Consider the following 18481-nt stretch of genomic DNA (forward strand, 5'->3'; position numbering starts at 1 on the left):
CGATGAACCAACCCGTATTAAGATACGATACCAGCCTCGTAATGACGGCACCGACGAGCGCCGTCCTGCATAGAAGGTCAGTTGCTCGATTATAAATTTAATTTTTCGTAATAATTTATACGGTCTTTCGGGCAGAACGAATTTGTTTAGCAACGGCCTGGCAACCACGAGAAAACGACACTGTCACGATGCTTGCCCAACGAGCGATATTTATTAAGGGAATAAGACGATTCTATGAACATTTGCGACCCCTAACGCAGCAAAAAGATTATAAATATCGAATAAACGATAATTAAATAAACACATCATTTTTAATTTTATAGGTTGGTTCGATGATTTTTTGTTGCTTGGTAATAGGAAAAGGTAGAAAGACGAAAGAAGTGACTAAACGAAGTTAGATTAAATGACTTTGACGTTCAAGTTCTTTGAGCTATTTTGTAATATGCAACTCGAGACACCCTTGGTACTTTTTTGTCGATGATCTTCGTGAATCTGCTTCGATGCGGCAATGTCTGATGAGTCTCTCGAACGTCGACGACAATTATATTTCCATTAGAGGCTTTGACTCTCTGGACCCTTCGCATTTCTAATAACCGTATGGTCCGCGAACCATTGGTCCCACATATCCTCTAATTCTTGGCCATTAAAAGGGATACCAAAAACCGTTACTACGCATACACGATACGCCCTCATCATTCACGAAGCAGTAATCGAGAATTCGAAGAGGAAAAGGCTAATTGTAGGGATTTGATAGACACTGCTTTCATAAATCTTTGTTTAAAGTATTCAATCTAAACTTTCTGAACGTTTTCCATGTAAGCAATGTTTTATAAAGTGTTTTTGTAAAGTGAATCAAGAAAGAAATAAAAGAGAGATTAAGTGAAACGTACTTTTATTACCATGTTTTAATGCAATTGATTGCTTTTTTTATTACTGTTTTAAATACATTGAGAATAAATATCGTGTGCGAAAATCTAAATGAAATATGACAGTTCAAACTTTCGAGCATTACTTCTTTGAACAATACCTGGTTAATACGAAAATTAAATTTGCCAGTCTATTCAAAATCTACTTCTCTAATTCTCTACAAAATTTACTTAGAAATTCAAAGTTATATCTTGCAGGGGAAAATTATCAGAATTCTACGTCGTATCGTGAAACTATCAAACTTCTAAATCTATCCGATTCTACCGACGCATAGTCCGCCATTAATCCCATCTGTGCTAATATGTCAGTTACTAAAAAATATTTGTATAAAGATAAAGAACAATGAACGATAACAAACTGGCACAATAACCCACGGTCTAATCCTTTTCTCAACTTTAGAATCGGCTCGTCCAATCGATAGTATTCGACTAACCGAAGAAAGTCGGCAAAATCCGGTCGCGGCCACCGCTTTTAATTATCAACTCCTAATCATCAATCAATTTCGTCTTTATGCGAAGCCTGACCCGTGGCTATCGGCATTTTTTGCTTTCAGTTTCGAAACCGCTCTCCACTCATTCATTCTCCTCACCCTTACACCAACCCGACCGTCATTATAGTCGATCGTTACATGCATGATCATCCAGGTCAAGTTGATTTCCATCGAACTTTTTCTTCCATCGTTTCCTATTCTTGGAACGACATTTATTCTTGATTCGATGTACGTCCGAATCCAGAGAGGATGGTTTTTCTGACTTCACGGTATGCGTGCGAGTTAATACGAAAATTTTATATCAAAATGAGAATTTATCTTTCCCGAAAATTTCGCTATTTTCATTTGGTTGTTTCGGATTTTATAAACGATAATGGGCATTTTAATGTTGGGTAAGTTTTGGTGGATAACTAGATTGTTTATTTAAGAAATTTGTGTGCTGGAACAAATATTGACCTATTTTTAACGATCGATAATACGAATTATTAATGTGCATATATTTAAATCTGAAGATACAAAATTGCGGAACATTATGAACAGTTCTGAAATTAGAATGAGAAAAATGCAGAAACATTCGAAGATGTGTTGTTGAAAGTTGTTGAAGAGAGTAAGGAATAGCTGCGATGTCGAGAAACAATGCTGCTGACAACTGGCGCCGCAGCAGCCAGCAGCGGACACTTCAACAACTAACGACAGTGCCAAGAACATTCCGTTTCTCCGAGCATCCTCTAACTATAACTACAGAAATACTAAGTAAATAAGTTTTTTAACACCAGCAAATTTTGTTCGGATATGCAAAGAATAAGAAACTTTTTATCAAATTTAACGTATTTCAGTTTTTATTACATCGATGCCAGTTCAATCGCAATAAAAGTGTATTTTAGATATAAAACAGATACAACGTAACGTTATGTCATTTCTTGTTGCAAATTGAATAATACTTATATCAAATGAGAAAGCAGTTCCCGCAAATTTAAAAAGAATATTATACTAACCAATATAGTATAATACTTCGAAGAAATAAGGTATGTACAATTACTTGAATAAAATCAACGTTACAAATGAGTTTTCTTTTTGCAGTAAAAACTCGTTATAATAATCTTTCTTTAACAATCGTTGTATTATAAAATGCACGAATAATTCAAGTTATAATAATTCTCTAACTATCGAGCAATCTTTCTATACTTTCGGAGATTTAAAAATAGCTTGCTAAACCGGTTGTATTACGCAGAAAGTAACGCAAAGTATTTTTTTACGCAAATCTTGCTCCCGTAAGACTTGAAAAATTAAATCCGTCAGCAAAATAGATTCGAGTACATTGAAATCATATACACGTTTACATATAATTAACGTGACGTCACACATTCTACATAACACCATCGTTCCAGCGGATTATGTCGGCAGAAAAAGCCGTGGACGACAGGTCGAGAAGGAGCAACGGTACGAAATAGTTTCTGTCATTTATCGGTGAGAGATGACTGCGCTGAGTGCCGCGGAACGCTGCCGGAGAGATAATGTTTTGCAGCAACAGGTGAGGCAGGTGCTCGACCTGAATGCCGAGCTGCACGCGTCTAATAATCTGGATCTATAGATCAGGTGTCCCGACCCATTTGAACTTACGAGAGGTAATAATTATCACCGAAACAGTCGAAAAAGTTCGAGCCTGCTAGTTGTTCGACTTTCAAGGCAGTTGCATAAAATGACACGATACTTTTAAACATTAATAAAAATAAGCGGGTTAGAGTTGCGGTTATTTCACATGCTTCGTAATGTCCACAATACTGTATGGAACATACCTACAATTATTTGCAAATTAAAACTTCTTCCAAGTTGACTTTTATTCCATTAATGTATTGTAAATTATTATAAAATAAATTTACTTAGCTCTCGAATTATTTTGTTTTCCACTTTTCCTAACCTAACGCCAACTTCTATTTGCTCTACCACCGCATTTTTATTTCGATCATATTATTTTTATTACTAAGCGATTTTATGATTATTCGTTATATATAAACATATTCCGCAGGATATTCCACAATTCTACAATAACGTAAATTTTCACTTGACACCACACGAAACTCTAAAAATCGTCACACATAATATTCCCACTCGTAAACGATTCTCACATTACTTCAGACACTAAAAAAAAGGGGATCGACAGGATTCGATCGTTAAAAGCCAACGTATTTTTTCTCCCTACAATGTCGTTAAGTTTCGATGCAGATTGCTAGAAGGATCGGGACAGCAGACATTAATAAAATCTGCAGGATTTTACGATCCCCCTTCCAAACCTGTAACTTTGTATCAAGACCGATAAGTCGGCCGACTGCCACGAACTAACGTTTTACACCGAAGTACTTCATTCTCGCCCCTCTAACGAACAGGCAGACCTGGCAATTCGAAGGGAGTTGATCGGTCCGCGGTCTGTGTACGACTTTCTTGCAGAACCCCGCCCTGCTCGCCTCCTCTTGCCCGAACTTCGAGGTAATCAAGAGTCTATAATTTAGCCCGATCGAAAGGCACGGGCTAACGAACAAAAACGATCACGGTTTTTCGTGTTAAAAATCATCCGAGCCGCTTGACCAGCGCAGCCGTGCGTATTAACGATCGACGATTCCGCGGAACGACGATTTATACAGCATAAACTTTCCCCGTACCTGTGCAATTATTATACGATAAAGTTCCTAACGATTTTTGCGTGAACCGAGATTTCGCCTTGTTGTTAATGCGATGGAAGATGGGCAAAGTGGGCGGACAAGCTGCTATTATAATTTCGAACTGCTTGGCAAACTTGAACCTCGATCGAGTTGACCCAATCTTGTACGAGTTTTATATCCGATTTCTGTATAATTGTAAGATCTCCACTGGACAAGCTGTAGAACAGGTTTAGCAAATCTACGAATTCAGTGGAACAATGTCACGAGGAAGATTGTAATTTTTATTCATGAAATCTTGAGATATTATCACTTAAATATCATTTACGTCGATTGCTTATTTATGAACGATTCGCACGGTACAGTTAAACTGTTTAAATGTTTTCTTGCGGTTGTATTTTAATCCGTGTACATCATAATTAACCAACAAACTACACTGACAGGATAATCTCCAGGATAGTGAATAATCGAATAATTTCAAATCGCTCAATCCCAAAGGATTAACAAATACATGTGTACGACTTTCGTAATAGAAACATTCGTTAAGAATTTTCCCTAAACGACACCGATTACTGCTCCAACTGTCGAGGCATGGAAGGAGAAGTCTGTTACATAATACACGCGGAGGAATTCGAGATCGTCGTACGTAGTTTCAAAACGACGGCGCAATAGCTTCTCGAAGGAATCGACCTTGGAGCAGCTTCCAACGGAGGGATGCATAAAACATAGGGGCATATAGTGGCGGTCGTATACCGGTTTCTTTTCTCTGTCTGTCCATGCGACTTGTCCGTTTTTCCCCCGTTTCCCTCTCGCTCGACCGTGTTCCGGGGAGCTGCGAGGCAAAAACTCACCCCGAATATGACGTATGTACGTGGATGCAGAAGAGCGCGGTGGTCTCCCTCCATGGCTCTTTCCCTCTGACGCTACCTTTGTCTCTTTTATTGGCGTTCTCCGGAGAATTGATAACGGCGGAACGCCGCCACGAGTACGCTAATCGTACTCGAAAGGATACTCGAGACTGCCGCGGTATTTTTCACGATTTCCACGATCCCTCCGCGTCTCGCCCCCACCTACGCTTTCTGGCCCGGTTCTTCCATACCCTCGCGTCCTTTCCCCGATATTTACTTAAGCTATACATTTTATGCGGAACAACCGCGTGGGTCAAACCGAGATTTTTCGTGCCGCGCTCGTGCAGGGAGGAGAGGAAACTCATTTGTGCGATATGCGATGATATTTCGTTAAACGTTCGCCTACCCTCTCTCTCTCTCTCTTTTTCTCTCTCTCTCTCTCTCTTTCTCTCTCAACTATACGCATGTACGAGTTGTGCTTAATGAAATACCTGGACGCTTTCACGACGAAAGGGACATGATTTCCGACCATCCGGTGCTTGCTTATATTCGATTATTCTCCCGTTATAGAGAGCCTTTCTGTTTCTTGCTAAATCGGCTATTCGTTCGTTTATTGCTTCGTTTTACTGTCATATTTTGTATTCTTACGTCGATTCTTTCATGTTCTTATTTTTTAATCTTCCAGAGTTATGTCCCCTCGATTGCCAGTGCTGTGGTCTTTGTATCGCCTGTTTTATGGGTATTAACATTTATTTCTAAATGTTCCATCAGAATGTGTTCTTAAACTGGGAAGCAATGCTCGACTCACAAAGAAATTAAATAAAACCTCACGCGTTACTTTGCTCGCGATATCGTGCCTTAACAAGTTACTAATTAACCAAACGATAAATTTGCTTGCTATGAAACTTACGACACGACGTTCGATTACGAGTAGTTGATAAAGAGGATCTTTTCTGCGTTGCAAAAGGAACTCAATCCGGAAATTCCAAGCATCGAACAACTTTCAAAAATTACTTATTCAAACACGAAATCGCTGCGAAGCGAAAAACAGAGTTTGTGGAGGATTTTCGGGCACGTGGAGCGCCTTGATCGCATTTTTTCGTGCAAGACGCTTGAGCACCCCTGCGAAACGTGCACATATATACCGGGAAAATGCAGAGGGCGAAGAAGGAGGGGGAGGTATAGGTAAAACGGCAAAGCCGCGGGACGTAACGTTGAATTTATCCGCGGCGTATCCGCATACACGAAGGTATCCGTCTATCTTACTTTATCCCCAGGACGCGGTGCTCCGTATGACAGCCGCGCCAGCTGATCTATCGCATAAAACATAAAGTGGAGTATTCCATTTCTAAGACCGTCGCCCCTCCTCCCGTCTTCCGGAAATATATCACGAAACGAGGCATACGGAAAACGGCTCGGCTCCGACTCTCTTTTCTCCTGTGACGGATGCGCCGGCTTAATTTTTTAAAACGCTCCACTTGCCCTTCTACCAATCGACAACGAGCGTACGATAGACTTCATACGGATTTTTCAAGTATTTCGATTGCACAGACAGTAGAATGTTTTATTTTTTACGCCACGCGATAAATACTTTGATCATTTTAGGTTCGAGTGGTTTAGAATGCTAAGGCATATCGAGATCTTAGAAACTTGAGAAGTTTTAGTATAGGTTAGTACAGATAGTAGTAGAAGATTTAGTATAGCGGAGAATATTGATCGAGAGATTATAATCGGTGTTACTGAAATAGCTCTTCATTGAAATAAAAATCTTAATATATCTATTATTTGCTTATTATCCTTTGTAATTTAATCCTCCTATATTTCTTATACTTTTGCTTAGGTGGGTTTTTCAGCATGATTGAAAACTAACCAAAAGTATTAACACATGCGATTTAGATCTCAAACAAAGGATAAACACAACGCAGAATTCGGATATCTGGGTTAAGTCGTTATTACGCTAATCGAAACTTATAGCTTTCTGGTCGATTGATTTCAAGACCCGCTATATCGCTGGCAGGATTATACATGACTCTATGTACATTCGTGCAATTAGTCACCTCCGTCCAGATAGATCATCTGGTTTCTAAAAGATTAAACTCTTAATCGTGTGTTATACCGCTAACATGAACTTAATTGTTTGACTCAATATGAAAATAAAAATTTCCTGAACTTATGAATGACGACGTTATCAGCCGTCAGTGTTAGTCATAGTTTTCAAAACCGCGACTGAACATTACGTTTGAATCAATCTCGTGACTTCAACACGTGCTGGTCTAGGGGCCAGTACACGGAACAACAAGAGGAATTGCAGCTGCTCCGTGGGGACGATGATAGAGCTCGGATAGCAGCGGCAAAGGTGGTGCACATAGCTTGACGAGTGCCGAAGAAGAGAAGCGAGGAGAAGAGAGAAATAGAGAAAGGGAGCGTGAGAAGGTGGAGGGTGAATGCTCGTGAAGAAATAGACGGAAGGAAGGAAGGAAGGAAGGAATATTGCGAGGCAGAAACGGAGGCACTCCGAATGCAATCCACGTACCGACTGCTTTCAAATATTAATGTCACGTGACTTATTATATCCGAGGCGTGTGCGGTGGAGTGAGTGGCTCTCCGCTATGCAACGCTCCCGTCTCTACCTCAGCCTCGGCATCTCGGCCCGATGAGAAGCAACGGTGCAGACTATGCACCACTGCGGCAGGACTAGCTTGTCTGGGCTTGATTGTAAAATTTTTCGTGCCGCATAGTGGCCCATTTTATCGCCTTGTGCCGCGAGATCGTGGGCGAGACCGGGGGTGGCTGGCGTCCGCGGGGTGCGTACCGTAGGGTTGGAGGAATGATGGAGGTGGAGGCGGCGGCCGACGGAGAAGGCCAGAAGGGGTGCCGGATAAGCGTAGGGGCCGGGGAATTGGGGGAAAATACTCGAGCGCGCCGCAGCTTTTAATCCGAGCGCTCATTCTCGTGGATTCCTTTCTAATTTTTACGCGGTCGCTCATGCGTAATCGAAAATGAAGGAAAAAGGGGGAAAACGGCGTGACGAGGGGGCGGCTGCACACGGGGGGAAGGAGCACTTCCGTCGTTGCAGCCGCCACTTCAACCCTCATTGGGTTGACTTCTTACCACTTGCGCGAGAGAAATGTTATGAATTCGCGTTTTGTCGGCTCGACTGCGAAAATTCCTGAAGAATGCCCGATGATTCTCTTTTTTTTTCCCCTCATTTTCTTCTTCTTCTTCTTCTCTATATACCGGCAATCCACGACCACTTTCTACCAACCCTGTTCGAACACATCTGTTGCATTTTTTCTTTTTTTGACAGCGTACCCGGGTTTCTTGGACCCGCATGGCTCTTGAGCGTATTTTTGTCTTTTTCGGTTACGTCTTTCATATTTGCGATATACGCAGAACTGTTCAAGTATGATGTAATCTAAGGAAAAATAACTTTGTGTTTAATCAAAATGCAAAGTAAATTGTTGCTTCAATGGTTAAGCTATGAATCTATGCATAATTGAAAGTACTTTTTTACAAAGTTATATCGAATTTGTGATTTGTTCCTCCTATCAATTTTTACCAATTACTAATTAAAAACGAATAATATTCGACACAATTCCGCTCTATTGAATAAAAGACAAATACCGATATTGTTTAAATAAAGGAAACATTCTCGACTTCGATGAAGCATTCTCTTTCTCTGGTGCACCCTTTGACGAAAAGGGTCGTCATTTTGGAAGATAGCTCTTCGTTGCTCTCCTTCTCTCTTTTTCTTTGTCCCTCTTTCGAGAATAAAAATTAATATAAAACTCGTTCCAGAGAACTTTCCGCACACCAGGTGTCTTTATAATCTGTAAGTGACGCCGAGTTTCTTGTCTCTCTGCTACTCGTTCTCTTTCCCGTTAACAAAACTGCCTACAGAGTGTGCGCTTTTCTTCAAACGTTTCCACCGTTTTAATGCGACGCGATACCTTTTGCATTGCTTCCAGGAGTGAATAACTTTCAAGTGTATTCCACTGTAATTACGGTTAGACAAGACCGCTCTTTCTTTGCCTCACCCATAGGCGTGCGGATATTCAATTTGCTAGAGTTTTACGATTCTCTTCAACGACGAGGCACCTTCTGGACGCTCGATATTTTGACTCACAAAATTTTCATCATACAAGAACGGAATCTCTCTTAAGCATCTTTATCAAATTACGTTTAAAGACAATAATACGATACAATTGTATTTTTTCATATCATTCTTAGATATGATAAATATTAGATAATTTATCGTTGTGTCGTTTTATATTCCTAGAATTCAATATTTTTGTATAAAATTTTATTATAACAGACTATGCGTAGTATGTGATTGCGGCAAACGAAACGAGAAAAAGGAAGGTAAAGGAAAGAAGTGAATTATTGAAGGATTAAAAGAATGAGCCGAGAATCGAAAAAAGAGATTTCTAAGAGTCACTGTTCCCAGATTGTCATTAAATACAGTTTCTATCATTTTATCTTTCATACATGTTAGTAAATATCTAGCCGCAACGTTAATTCGCGTCGCAATAATTACTAAAATTTGTCGGAAGTTAAAACTAAAAATTCTCAAAAGGCATACGTAATTATTAAACAGCCTCGTTATATATTCGTAGGGTAATTGGAGAACTGGAAATCCCATCGCTGCTAACGGCATTGCCCCAGGGACGTAAGAAGCAAAAAGTGAGAGGGTAATGTCGGCCACGGGGTTGTCGCGGGAGCACGAAAACACCAGCTTTACATCCATCATTGTTCCTCGCTTGAAGACTGATAGGCCGCCATTATCTGCGAACTCATTACGATCCCCTATTGATAAAGCTACGATTATGCCGTGGGGTTAATCCGGCCTCCGATTCGGAAATTGGAATTTCTGGCTCTGCCAGCGAGACGTCAGCTACCTTCAAGATTCCCTTCCTCTTCCAAAGGTTACCGCTGTGAGTCACTCCCGTTCGTTTCACTTTCTAACCTGCTTTGCTTGCTTTCCTCCCTTTCCAAGCTTTTGCCTTCACCTGCATTTCAACCTTTTATATTCTGTCATATTTAATATATTATATTATTGGTTTTGTATTAATATTATATAACGATGTTTCAAGTATGTATATAATAATAGACAAAATTATTTAAATATTTAAATATGAAATAACGATATCGTAGTTAATTTCAAGATCGTCAATTGCTTCTTGCGAAGTTAAAAAAGATTTGACGCGGAACTGAGTAGAAAAGAACGCGTACTTCTATTATAATTCATTAAAATAACGCTTGAGTAAAATAACACAAATTGAATAACCTGTTCGTGATATTATGTACGAACAATATAGAAACAAACTGGGTGAGATATGGAAATAAATTATGACTTCATCACAACATTTGAAATATTTCACATTAAAGATCATTCTAAAAGATATAACTTCAAAATTCGTTCTCTGTATTATCTTAATGCAATTTATGGATTCGAGGGAGTGATTTTCGTTGCACGATTAACCGCTGAACTTACTGTTACTTTCGAGCATTCAATTTTCCGGAAGCTTAAGAAACGCGGCGCTCGTTCAACCGAAATCGCAAGAAAGTCCGCGCAGCGTTGAAGATTCGAAACGAACGATTACATGACAGGAAATTACGGTGCCTCCGATCGCGTCTGAGCGCACGCAACCCTTCGGGAATATAAAGGGGAGACCCTTGTAGAGCGTGGTCCCGACAGTTTCGGACACGAAGCGATTGGATTCTCTTCTTTGCGGTTTAGTTTCACCTTTGTTTCGACAATGTGATTCTCCCTGGAACGGCAAATCCTCAAGCTCGTTTAAAATCACAGAATTAAAGAACCGGTTACCCTTTCGATCTCTATCCCTAAGTATATTGGAAGCTTCAATTCAAAGAATTTTCCAATCGATGATGTTCTAGTCCTACTACTATCTTCGACTAAAAAATTTCTTAAGATCGCGTAACACATGAATAATGTACTAGTGCTTTCCTTAAAATAATATTAAACTTTGAAAGTGAAAAAATAGATGATGCAGCATTTAAAAGCATTTTAAAGACAAGCTACGTTATAGTGGATCTGAGTATCGACCAAGTACTCCTCTGACAAATGAACCATCCGAAGACCAAAATACAGTCTATTTTATTATCCATTTAATGATTAATGTTGAATCCTGAAAAAATAAAAGATTTACTTCCATAAGTTGGTTTATCGTAGAAAAAGTGGTATACGAGTGACAACAAATTTCAAGGTAAATTAAAAAAAATAGTATTTGTAACGTCACTTTTCTCTATCTCCCTACTTTGAAGCTGATTAATGTGGCAGAGCGATTCGATTATGAGCCTCAATCGTAGATACAGAACAAGAGAACGCTACGCTTAACTCGGGAGACACGCGAGCGCGTGAAATCGGTGATCGTAAGCGGGCCTAATCGCCGTTCTAATGAAGTGTTCCGGTAAACAGATCGACGTGTAGTTTCGCGCTGTTGAACGTAACTGCCGCGAAACACTCGGCTAATCTCCTAAAATATATGATTACGGTCAGCCCCGGTTCAAGAGTGTGTGCCGTTAGAAGAACGCCATTTTTCAGTTTTATCCCCGCCGGTTTCTTAACGCGGGACGCCGCGCGTTACCGCGTCCCGACGAATGCGCAGGTGGTGTCGCGGCCACGTTTGCAAAAAGGCGGAAAAGGAGCGGGTGATATATAGACACGAGGCGAGGTCCGCTCACGGCGCATATAACGTTTCCGTCGGTCCGTTCGTAATCCCCGACTTACGGTCTGATAAAATCTCAATTTATAAGTGTCCCACCGGCCGCAATATCGAAGACCGAAGGCTAGATAGGCCATTCTTACCGGGGGTGTATGGTATCAGGGACGCTGGTATTACTCGTAAGCACGCGACTACTTAGCATGCAAATGCATGAAAGCAATAAACTACTCAATACAGTTGCGGGGAATTCGCCCCCCGATCGATTTAGTCCCGTGTACTCCAAATTTAAAAGGACGCCAGAGCCCGCCAACTCGGAGACCACCGACTATACATACCGTGATCGAACTTGCCTGCTCGACACGTACACCTGCATCTCTCTGACTTGCTCCTTACAATCGAGTAACCGCAAACGACGATAATCTACGGGCCCTATCTGCATCGTACGATCGATGTGTTTGTGATAGGCACGAGTCACTGAACGAGTCGTCGACAGTAGTAGTAGCGATTTTCTATTTTCTACCGGTTGATAGATGCACGATGATAGCCAGCAACGTCTAACCGCGTGATTAGGCACGGTATCATCAGCGTTTAGGCACCAGTTGCAGGATATTTCGTTAAGATACCGTAGCCATATGTAGGATACACGACACTGTATCCAAGTCTTAGGTTATTTATGATAGGGATCTTATAATGGCAACTAATTATACTTTTAGGGAATATTTGGGTATGGTGTCATATACAAGGTGTTCCGTAGGAAAATGCTCCAACTAAACGAGTGTCTTGCCGCTTTGTGGCTCGAAGGTTCTTCGGATAATAACAATTCATCTAGAAGTTTGCAGTTTTTGTTTGTCTTATTGCGTGAGTGCTATTTTTCTAGATAAAACAGCATAAGTGTAGAGGATTTTGTGGCGAGAACGGATTTGATTTCAAGATTTTTAGGATGCAGAAGGAGATAAGACGATTTGAAAGGCTTTTTAACGCCTTTCGAAGAAGGGATTTGAAAAAAAAAAAAGAAAGAAGTTTATCGTCGGGGCAATAAATTTTAAGCGTGCAGCACGATAGGCAGAGGTATAAATGCGTCGCGGTGAAGTTTTTATTCGCCGATCGATTCGCATAAGGACTCCGATATTCCTGAGCGCCGGCTAAGCCTCGGCTCAGCCTCGAGAAGTTAGTACGATAATTAGGAGACGGTATCAGGAGAAATAAATCTCCACGCCGTTCGTATCAGGGATCGTTAGTTAGTCTAGCGTAACATGAAAAACATGCGCAAAAATAGTACTTGCATTCTCCGACGAGTCTAACAGACTGTGCTCGATTCGAAGAAATTTTTAATCTTTCACAATTCCACCGTCTTCTTATGGAAGAATTCAATTCTTTACTTTTTATATCACAACTATTGTATATGTTTCTGTGTCGTTGAATATTCAGTGCATCGTGGGTTGCCAGACAAGTGACATTTATAAAGCGTTGTAATCGTTAATTAAACCGATTGTAATCGTTAATTAGACCGATACAACTATTCGAAATAGGGTTGTTTTAATCTTTTTTTTAAATCTTGGATAATATCATAAAGAATATATATATATGTTAACTCAATGGAAGATGTGTTTTCATTGCCGAATCTTTTATTTTAAAGTAATTTCCCGATTCTACTTTTTCGAATTCTGTTACAGCGAACCAATAGTACCTATCCTCGAAAAAGGTATTCGTGTGCCACTATAATTCCTATGAAGTTTTTCTAAACATCTCGTCTTTAAGTGACAAAATTGACGCGAAACTTTTGGTTTGTCGCTGGTTAGTGTAAACTAATATCATTTTCCACGAATGGCCATGAAATTCAACGAGCAAGGCTCAGCTTTTAAGAAATCGACCAGTCACGTTACTGGGAAAGGACTCGTTAAATAATGGCCGGTGGACGGGCGTCTGTCATTAAATTGTTAGATCCACATTAGCCACGTTCAGATCACAATCTATTCTTCGATCATTACCGCTAATGCGTTTCCAATTAATACCGGACCAGCGACATTCCCTGATGCGGCAATTTACTAGTTGCGTACGCTGCTAATTCAACGCCAGCTTTCTCTGTTTTTCGAAAATTGAGAATATTTTTACTTTTACATTTCTTATTTTTCTTATGCAAAATATAGAATTTTAAGTATTGAATATATTTTACATAGAATGAAATATGCCATATATATTAAAATTACATACCCTGAAATTAAGTAGCTTCTCTAACACAAATACAAACTAAAATTTTTACCAAATTTTACAACATTTCATAACAAAACGTTTCTTCTGGGACGAGTTAATCGATGAAAATTATATTAATGCATTAATTAATTAATTAATTAATTAATGCAAAATTATATAAATGCATCGTGCATTTCCATTTTCATTGAAACTGTAAGAAGTATTTCAATAATATTATCAGGAATATTTATGTCTAATTATAATGGCACTTAATTTACAGTAATCGTTTCGCTTCTAACATTCTTCGAAACACCTCGAGTAAAAGTGACTGAATTTTTACATAACGTTCGCGGAAATAAAGGTAGCCCATTTTTTTTGCCAGGGTTTCATTGGAAAGCCGAAAGTACTGACTTAATCAATCTCAATGATTAATTTAATTTTCATTTTAATGTTTTTCCAGAGTCCGGTGAAAGCGGCAATGCATGAGAGCATCGACGCACTTGTATTGTGCTTTAAATCATTTTCACTGACTGACAGAGTTCTTGAAATAACGATTAACTTTTCTAATTCGCATGTTTCCGTGTTGAATCTTAGAAATTGGTCGTTTAAAAATTAAAATAGAGACGTGATATGTTCTTAAACATTTGCTTCGTTAAGGGTACTTCGTTACTAAATAGTATTTTTTCTATTTGATGCTTTTTCGCAATCTGCTTCATGCATTCCTTACTCTTTGTATTATGTAAATAATCTAAATCTATGTAATTATTCACTGGAAAAGATATAGCCGAAACGATCTCACTTTCGTTGTCGAAACGGATTTTAAATGAGATATTAGTGTAAAGGGTAGTGAATATTTCATGTATGTAGAACAGAGTTTTACATACAACATATAGTTATGCGAATGTTCCTTGCTATACATTACGTAAGATAACACTTATTGTATCTACCAATATTCGCTTTCTATCGAAAGTAAAAGGTTTAGAAATTTGTGCTATGTAATACCTTTGGTATCATCAGTGGTTCTGCAAAAATCGATCGATCGATTTCGAGTGTATAATTTCGAGAATAAATCATATTTTAAACAATGCAAAATTGTCTAACGCTAGAATCCTTTTAGGCCTGATACTATTTTAATGTATGAAATAATTTTTTGAAACAGTCCACGCTATTATTTTCTGTGTTTATAAATATTAATATCTTTTGCTGAAAATCTCGCCAAAAGTAGCTTAAATTACATAGTTTGTGATACTAATAATAAACATAGAATTTGAAAAATGAGTAACTACTTGCAAACGCTTCGTTATAAGTTACAGTTTGATGTAGTTTCTCGCAAATAACAGACATTTTTATGATTTTATGATTAATTGCGAAGAGTAGAACTTAAAAGTCATTCTTCCATGTTATGGAATTTACAAGCAGCGTGCTTTTCGTGTGCGCACATCGACAAAGAAAATCTCTATATTAAAGCGAATCATACTTTCACGTTAATTGGAACATTGTGAATGGTCGAAGACTTAACTCGTTTATTATTTCGTTTCATTCTAATCATTAAACCGATATTCACGTCGATGAATCCTTTTAAAACTAGGAATTATTACTTCTTATGTATACTTTCCCTCAATCTTTCATCAACGTTGATAAGATTAACGGCCTTCCTTTTCCATTTTCATTACTAACAATATAATTCGACATCCTTCTGAAAGTTTCAGAATTAATTAAAATTCGATTAACGAAACTTATTCCTTGTTTTAGTGATCGTATCGGTTACAGCAAATTCTTATCTGTAACGTTAATCTCCAATATACGTATATGTGGTGTAATAAATAATTCGTATGTTATCCATCAATTCATCAGGAAAGCCTGTATTGCAACGATAATGTTAAATATATAATAATGTTTCACAATAAATCTAACTTTAAATAAATGCGTCGACAAAAATTGAATGAGGATACTACTCTTATGTTTATGATCGTTATATCAAGCATTATGGAGTAAAACGACGACGTAAAACATTGCAAAGACGATAACATGAAAGTTGTCTCCTTACTTTCGTAAATATCACGTCCAACCTGTGAAAGTTCCGAAGAAACACACCTTTCTAAGAAGGAAAAGAGCAGAAAATATCGGTTGAATTTTCGTTCGACGGTACCGTAGAGATGACTCTTTGATCATTAAGGTGAATTATTCCCAAGACTTGTCACTATTAGTCGAGGGAATTAGTTGGCCCGAAATCGTGCATAACGCGATAAATTTCGCAGGCATGCTCGTACATTAATGCATGGAACGACGAGAAAGGTGTTAGGTGCAAGTAAAATAACGAGTGGGTTGGTGGCTCGGCTTGGTTCGCAGCATTAAATAGAATTGCGCCGGCGTATAAACAATTGGATCGATAATTTAAGATCATTATCAACCCCCTTTATATTAGTGCCAACCTCGCGGCAGTAAATTCGCCCACGAAGCAGCGGTTCTCACTTTATTGCTCGAATTATGTCAACGCCGTTTTATAAAATCACTAACTGCCCTGACCATAGCAATCGATCCGGCGAAATCGACCTCAAGATACACTTGTCGACTAAAGTTAGAAAACCAAGCACTTACTTTGAAATTATATAGAGTATGTTTCGTTGTTTCATTTTTTTTTATTTATATATATTGTTGAGGACTTTAAAAACATTTATTTCACGAATTATTTACATTTGATTAACTTTGCTGCGATTCTCAAATTTTAGCATCCGAATCTGGATTTCGTTCTAGCCGAGAAAAGAAATTTCAATATTTCAAGAAAATTGAGAGGAGAAATTACACGTAACAATAAGGATTCTTTCGTAGTTTAAGATAACTTTGGAGCAAGTTAAGAAATGTTCTAATAATAGAAAGCCTTCATTTGGATATCGAGATATTTCGATTTTAATATTTGCGAATATGATTCATCAGACACTCGATTGACTTCATTTTTGTCAAAGAACGATATTTAAAGGACAGGTAATGAAAAATGTTATGAGCTATGCTCGACAGATCGATTGTGTTCGTTAAAAATGAAACGATATAAAGTCTCAAATTGTTCCTACAGCAACGATTCAATACACAACACGATACACAAACATGCCGAAAGTCGAAGTCAGAGAACTTGTACTATGTAAATTCATCTTCCGGTATGTAATTGAAAAAGCAAACTGTAAACGTTGTTCGCGTTATCAAGCTTGAACGATAGCCCCGCATGCTGTTGTACCGTTTATTATTTTCCACGGTTCACGATATCGCGCTGTTTCTTTCATGATTCGCAACGTGTGCTCCGTTCTTCGAAAGACACGAGCGTGAAATTTACGACGGGCCACTGTTCAACAAAAAGAAATCGAAAATTACTGCCCTTCTTCTGTTTTATAAAATTCCTCCCAGTTACGAGTGAAATAGTAGTATATTTTCCTATTTTATTAATATTAGAAATGACAGAAAATGTTGATAAAGCACAAAAAGCATTAAATGAAAATATTATAAGTTAATGGCAATAAAATAGATCTGTTCGATAATTTCAATAATTTTTCAATAGATAAATCTTCTTGAATAATTTCGATCTCACTAATTAGTTACCTTTCGTTAATTTATGGATAATACGGGCTTACTTTCGCAACATTTAACAAACCAAACGAATTTTTAGCCCTTTGAATTGTTGCTGTGAAGGGTTTCGACCAGATCTCTATTTAGATATCGGATTACTTTGTACACTGGGTATGCAAACGATCGAACCCTGTATCGTGGTTCTATCTATCAATTTCCACGAACCCCTATTTATCAAGCTGTATAGTGAAACGATCAGGAGGAATTATCGAAAAGGTTAAACGCAGGGGAACACGGACTGCAAGGAGTCAGCACGACCTTCTTAGACCGCCGACTTTCGATCGATTTCCTAATGTGGAACGAGCCTGAGGACTTATTGACCGTCACCAGAAGCCAGCCGAACTATACTTTAACGCTTTGACGAGTGCGTGCACGCGATAGTCGGGGCAGTTGTGACGTCATAATACTGCGGCTGCCCCGGTCGCGTATGTAAATCAGAGGCGAGCGCACGCGAGTAAAATTTCATTTGATCGCGCCTTAATTGCTCTCTACGCAAGACTTTCGCTAAAACCTGTTCGTACAAACTCCGCTTCAAACTCCAACACCTGTTCCACGACTTGCGAATCGGTATTGCACTGAATTCCAATTCAATTAGAATAATACCAGAGCAAACTAGATTATCACTGCCACTTATTCGTTAGCGGTCAGATATCTTTATGATTGCAATCACTATTTTCTATGCTATTTTTTAATGGCCCGTTTCGAATATAGGGAGAATTTCGAATTACTTTGAATAGTAATGTTTCATTGAAATCGCAAAACTTTGGAAATATTTAGGTTAAAGAAATGTATGTTAATTAATGACTATAGTGTTGGCTCCGTATTTGTGTTTTATGTTTTTGTTTCTTTTGTATATTTTAATATTCTTACAATATTTAGTAGTATTTTCGTAGAATTGTTTCTGCTCCTCGAGAAAACTTTCTTGGTGTTTTGATCATTTTGCTACAAAATTTTAAACAACTATGTTTTGCTTTAATATTGGGAAGAAGAAAGCCTTTGCTTGCCAGTTACACGGAAAAGTAATACGTTAACTATTTAGTCACGCAACTTTGTAAGTTTTATCATTAGACT

Source organism: Bombus bifarius, unplaced genomic scaffold (assembly GCF_011952205.1).
Source record: "Bombus bifarius isolate JDL3187 unplaced genomic scaffold, Bbif_JDL3187 scf7180000007984, whole genome shotgun sequence".
Classification (NCBI taxonomy): Eukaryota; Metazoa; Arthropoda; class Insecta; order Hymenoptera; family Apidae; genus Bombus; species Bombus bifarius.